The 6,850-nt window shown below is 44.2% G+C and overlaps 1 non-coding gene across 1 annotated transcript; it reads left to right on the plus strand.

The window, feature by feature from the left end:
* The first annotated feature begins 6,320 nt into the window (after positions 1-6,320).
* On the plus strand, positions 6,321-6,393 carry TRNAC-GCA. The gene has a single exon. It is a non-coding gene; the product is annotated as a tRNA-Cys (tRNA).
* Positions 6,394-6,850: the final 457 nt, after the last annotated feature.

Below are 6,850 nucleotides of genomic sequence, written 5' to 3' on the forward strand. Positions count from 1 at the left end.
CTTTTCTAGCACCACAGTTCAAAAGCATCAATTCTTTGATTCTCTGCCTTCTTTTTGATCCAACTCTCACATCCATATATGACTACTGGAAAGACCATAGCTTTGACTACACAGACCTTTTTTGGCAAACTAATGTCTCTGCTTTCAATACACTGTCTAAGTTTGTCATAGCTTTCCTTCTGAAAAGTCATTAAATGCCAACAAGTCATAGACCAATGAATACTTCCAGAACAAATGAAAGAATGAGTTAGTAGCTGGGAGGAAGCTTGAGGCCATCGGTCCAGCTTCCTTCCCAATGCTCCTCTCTTCTGAGGACCCCAGTGAGATGGGGAATAAGAGTGACAGTTGCTAAGGGTAAGGATGTCTTTCTGACAGCAGCTCTTGCAGCCAATTCCAGATTCCTAAAGATGAGATCATCGAAAAAGCAAGAGAGTTCCAGAAAAACATCTATTTCTGCTTTATTGACTATGCCAAAGCCTTTGACTGTGTGGATCACAATAAACTGGAAAATTCTTAAAGAGATGGAAATACCAGGCCACCAGACCTGCCTCCTGAGAAATCTGTATGCAGGTCAAGAAGCAACAGTTAGAACTGGACATGGAACAACAGACTGGTTCCAAATAGGAAAAGGAGTACGTCAAGGCTGTATACTGTCACCCTGCTTATTTAACTTATATGCAGAGTACATCATGAGAAATGCTGGACTGGAGGAAGCACAAGCTGGAATCAAAATTGCCGGGAGAAATATCAATAACCTCAGCTATGCAGATATCACCACCCTTATGGCAGAAAGTGAAGAGGAACTAAAGAGCCTCTTGATGAAAGTGAAAGAGGAGAGTGAAAAAGTTGGTTTAAAGCTCAACATTCAGAAAACTAAGATCATGGCATCTGGTCCCATCACTTCATGGAAAATAGATGGGGAAACAGTGGAAACAGTGACAGACTTTATTTTTTGAGCCCAAAATCACTGCAGATGGTGATTGGCAGCCATGAAATTAAAAGGACACTTACTCCTTGGAAGGAAAGTTATGACCAACCTAGACAGCATATTAAAAAGCAGAGACATTACTTTGCCAACAAAGGTCCATCTAGTCAAGGCTATGGTTTTTCCACTGTCATGTATGGATGTGAGGTTGGACTATAAAAAAAACTGAGCACAGAAGAATTGATGCTTTTGAACTCCGGTGTTGGAGAAGACTCATGAGAGTCCCTTGGACTGCAAGGAGATCCAACCAGTCCATCTTAAAGGAGATCAGTCCTGGGTGTTCATTGGAAGGACTGATGTTACAGCTGAAACTCCAATACTTTGGCCACCTGATGTGAAGAGCTGACTCATTGGAAAAGACCCTGATGCTGGGAAAGATTGAAGGCAGGAGGAGAAGGGGATGACAGAGGATGAGATGGTTGAATAGCATCACAGACTCGATGGACATGGGTTTGGGTAAACTCAGGGAGTTGGTGATGGACAGGGAGGCCTGGCGTGCTGCGGTCCATGAGGTCGCAAAGAGTCAGATGTGACCGAGCAACTGAACTGAACTGAGCTGAAAGATGCGAAACTGACTGGCCTAGTTGGGTTGGGGGCCTGCTACTGGGCCAGGCCAGGGGTGTGCTAGGTTAATTAAGAGAGACAAAGAAGGGGTGGGTCCTTGTGAGCTGGACTGACATTCTGGGGGGTATTTACTAAACCATGTGAGAGCCTGAATCAAATAGCAGAGGCAGCTGGACATCTGTGGGGAAAAAACCCTCTTGAGATGCAGAGTTAGGTCACAGTGAATCAGTGTGAGTTGGGTCTTGGTAAGGTCATCATGAAGGTTGAGAAAACACAGGTGGCTAGACTCTATACAGTGAACTTCTATAAAGCCAGGTTGTTGTAGATTGATTCATCTCATCCATCTGCTTCTAAAGAATCAACTGATGCAACTATCATTTTTATACCTGCTTCAAATATACAAAAACCAAAGACCCAGAAAGGTTAGACCTCTTGCTTGATGTCACAGAAATAGTTTGTTCAAAGCTAGAATCCAAGCTCTCCACATTCTGGCTGAGGTCTCCTTCTACTGCAGCACAATAGTCCCCAGGCAAGGGACAGGTCCCAGAGGAAACTGTTGGTTTTTCTGAGAAGGGCAACTTCCAGGAGGACTTGACAAGCTGGACAGGAAGCATCACCTTCTAGACATGGCCCTCAGAGACAATGAGTATGTATTTCTATGCTCTTTAATCCTTACTGACCCCTCGCCTATTTGAGGTAAAGGGTCTTTTGAAGGAAAAATTATCTTTCCTATTAGCTGTATTGAACATATTTCAACATTAGGAAACAATCAGAAACTAACTTAAGAAATGCTTTTCACAAAGAAATGAATGCCTTTTAGTCTTTATAAATAATCTGTTTCTCGGTTGTTTTTCAAATTTTCAAAAATCAATACAATATTTTTAGGTAGTACATTGTTACAGAGGTTCCCTGGTGGCTCAGAGGGTAAAGAATCTGCCTGCAGTGCAGGAAACTCAAGTTCAATCCCTGGGTCGGCAAGATTCCCCTGGCGAAGGGAATGGCAACCCACTCCAGTATTCTGGCCTGGAGAATTCCATGGACAGAGGAGGCTGGCGAGCTACAGTCCATGGGGTCACAGAAAGCTGGACATGTCTGAGTGACTGACACTTTTACTTTTGTAAAAGAAGCTCTATGTGCACTGTAAATTATTACCACAAGGCTAGTGAGGCTGCCCCCATCATCTTGGCCTCCTGATGTCCATGCCTTTGTGATGTCTCTTCTGTTACAAGTGGGTGGCACCTGTGACTTGCTTCCACCCATACAGTTGGGCAAAGGCGATAGGCTGTCACCTCTGTGATGATGTTACATAAGATTGTAATATCTGTCTTGCAAAGAGACTCACTTCGTTATAGGCTTTGAGGAAGCAAATGATCGTGTTGGGAAGACCCATGGGGCGAGGAGCTGAGGGCCGTCTCTGGTTGACAGCCCCTAAGAAAGTGAGGCCTTCAGAATGAAACCTACCAGAAACTGAATATGCCCAACAACCATGTGAGTAAGGAGGTGGTTCCTTCACCACTCATACCCCAGATGACACCACAGCCTCAGTTGTCACTTTGACGGTAACCTTGCAACAGACACAGCTAAGCTGTGCCTGGACCCCTGGCCTATAGAAACTGTGAGATAATGGATGTGTATTATTTTAAGTCACTGGGTTTATAGTGATATCCTTAGATAGCAACTGATAACTAACACAACCCGCTAACACAAATATGAAACAATCATATTCTTATTATCCAGAAATTACAGTTGTATTAACAGCTATGTTATATCCTTCTGGGTAAAATTCATACATCTTTAATTGAAAATTACAGTGAAGCAGAAGCAAATACATTAAAAAAGGAAAATCCGTCCTCTCCTTCTTTACCTTATTCCCCTTCCCAACTTCTGTAGGAAAACCAGAGTTTAAAATTTTGTGTGTTTTTCTCTTTCTCTCCCTCCATCCTTCAATCCATATATAGTATGTAATAAAACTGCACATATGTAGCACACATGTAAATAATACCTCTTGCAGAAGTATATTTTACATATTTTAAAATAGAAATGCACAACTAAACAAAAACACTGGGATTATTTTATGTTATTCTGTACCAGTTGCTCAAGTCAAAAAAACTAGGACTCACCTTTGTTTTTCTTTTCCCCTTACTCCCCACATCCAAGTCACCACTAAATTCCATTGTTTCCATCTCTGAATATAACCCAGGTCTACCTAATTACTCGTCACTATCACCACTATTTCTGTAGGCCAAGCTGTCATCTCCTCTGGCCCTTTTCCTATCCTAAGTGACCCCTGCTACAGCCTTGCCCTCGACCCTCCTCTTCACATCATGGCCAGAGTGGCTGCTAAAACCTGAGTCAGGTCATGTCACCCCTCTGCTTAGAACCCACCAGAAGAACCAAAGTTCAGAATGAATGGGGAAATGGGTGGATGTGCGTGCATGTGTGCTAAGTCTCTTCAGTCATGTCTGACTCTTTGCAACCCCATGGACTGTAGCCTGCCAGGTTCCTCTGTCTATGGATTCTCCAGGCCAGAATACTGGAGTGGGTTGCCATTTCCTACTCCAGGGGATCTTCCCGACCCAGGGATCGAACCCAGGTTCCTGCATTACAGGCAGATTCTTTACCATCTGAGCTACCTGGGAAACCCCAGGAGGATATAAAGGAGGGAAAAAAATGTGAAACCTTTATTTTAAAACAGTTTCAAACATGTCAAGCCTACTCTTTCTCTTTCAGTTTCTTGTACCCCAAGCAAATATCAGTATTGTATTATAGTTGGACCTGGACATATATGTTCTTTATTAATATTTGAGATTCTGACTACAGCTGCATACAAAGGGGCAAATTGCTGAAAGATCCATCTTCCACCAGAATATCTGACCACTCGCCTCATCTACACTTGCCTCGATGTGTCATTACCATCCGTAAGGATCTTTTTGAATCCCTTAAGAACAGTTTATTCAAACCCACAAAGAATTTCTTTATCAAGAGGGTTATGCCTACAGTGAGGACACTCCCTCTGTCTGAGGGTGGAATGTCCTTGGTAAGACTACAGTCAGGGTTGCCTGGATTAGAACCCATCCCTTCTCCGGTGTCCACAGCCTGGAAAATGAAGTCCAGTCTCCTGATCTTGCACACATGACCCTCCCTCTTCTGACCTCACCCACCTCTCCAGCACACTCTCCTTCCTGCACACTTGCCACTTCCCTGCCCCCATTTCCCCCTCAGAGCCTTTGCATGTGTGGCCATTATCTCTCATTTTTGCATGTCTAAATCCTACTTATCCCCCTACCCGCCCCCAACAAACCATTCACATCTTAAGCAAAATATTCATCAATTTATCAACATCCAATGATGAGCCTCAATAATAAAGTAACCCTGTGTCCCAGAGCACTTTCTCTTCCATCCGTGATCACTTTGAGTTATTCCTGCAGCACACCTATCCCCTTTTGCCATTAGACACAATGCTGTGTGGACTGAATATGCACTCTGAAATATTTTCCTTAATTAGATCCTTATTATAGAAAATAAACAATCCATCCCAGTACCCTCCTCCATACTGCATGGGCCACAGACTCTCCTCTGCCAGTGAGTAACTGTAAATGCGCTCAGCTAAGATGACTCACATGGCATGGTGAGATGAGAGCGCTTTGCAGTGTTTGTAACTCTGCTGAAGCCTCTCTTTCTGCCAGTTACTTTCAGTTTGCACCTATCATGGCTGAAAAACTGTTCATAAGTATAGCACTAGACCTATCACAAAGAAGCAAAAAGACAAGCAGAAGAAGATGTTAAAGTGTAAATCTGACAGTAGCTCTAGGTAACTACGGGAATGGTTGAGAGAGTAAAGGAAAAAGATCAACAGGAAATTACAGATTAGCGGAATGACTTTGACGTTTTTAAGAACATTAATAAAGCTCGCTGCAGCCCAGGAACACTAACCAAGAACTAGAGGGATGGCAGATGACCGCAGTCATAACCAGGAACATATCAATTGTTCATGGACAAAGCCCCACCATATGTGCACAGCTGACTCTGCATCTTCTTAGGGATGAGGCCATGTGAACCACTTAGAGGCTGATTTAAGTAGCACTTCTTTATTCAGGAATGCCTCCTTCATGCAAAACACTAGTGCACATACAATACTTTCGTTTCTATTTATTTTGCTTTATTTTCATTTATCAAATTGTGCCTTAAAATCTAAATGTATTCTAGATTGAATACTGCTTTGAACATGGTAGTCACTGAGAAAGAGTGCTTTCAACAACTGAATGTGAAAATGCATATCTAGAGCACCTTGCTCTAGATACAGAAAGTGTGAAAGTAAAAGCGTTAGTCACTTAGTCATGTCCAACACTTCGTGATTCCAAGGACTGTAACCCACCAGCTTACAGCCACCAGGCTCCCCTGTCCAAGGAATTCTCCAGGGAAGAATACTAGGGTGGGTTGCCAGTTCCTTCTCCCGGGTATCTTCCCGACCCAGGGATCGAACCCAGGTCTCCTGCACTGCAGATGGATTCTTTACCATCTGAGCCCCCAGGGAAGCCCAATCTGGATACAGAAGGTGCTTGGCAAAACAGTTTTCTTTAAAAGTTTTCTCTTACTCACCCAGGTTAGCTCCCACAGCCTCTTGCGTTGTCGTTCTTGTCACAATATAGTGTGCATATTGTCTATCTTTTCCACGGGCCTGATAAGGCAAAGTTGTGGACCAGTCTCAATAGGAAACATGCCACATCCAAACTGGGAAGCTCAGAAAGAGGGATAATTTACCGAACTACCTTCCCTGGTAGCTCAGACGGTAAAGCATCTGCCTGCAATGCAGGAGACCCAGGTTCGATCCCTGGGTCAGGAAGATCCCCTGGAGAAGGAAATGGCAACCCACTCCAGTACTCTTGCCTGGAAGATTTCATGGATGGAGGAGCCTGGTAGGCTATAGTCCATGGGGTCAGCAAAGAGTCGGACACAACTGAGTGACTTCACTTTCCTTTCCTTTCCTTTCCTTTCACCAAGCTAAAGTCTGGGTACTGGGAAGTCACAGAAAACGCTGGAGCACCTAGAGCTGGTAAAGCCAGGAGGAGTCATGTGCCAGGGCCTCCTTCATTTGAGGGACATGGACAGGATGACACAACCATGCAAGGACAGAGCAGGGGAATCAACACCCCTATCTCAGTCCATTCCCACTATCCAGTCTCCGCCAGGGCTCCCTGTTGGCTGAGGGCCAATGCCAGAGGGCAGGGAGCCCAGGGATGCCGTCCACAGAACTGCCCTTCTGTGGCAGAGATCAGGGTGAAGAGGGTGAGGAGTGGGTCT

Source organism: Cervus canadensis, chromosome 14 (assembly GCF_019320065.1).
Source record: "Cervus canadensis isolate Bull #8, Minnesota chromosome 14, ASM1932006v1, whole genome shotgun sequence".
NCBI lineage: Eukaryota > Metazoa > Chordata > Mammalia > Artiodactyla > Cervidae > Cervus > Cervus canadensis.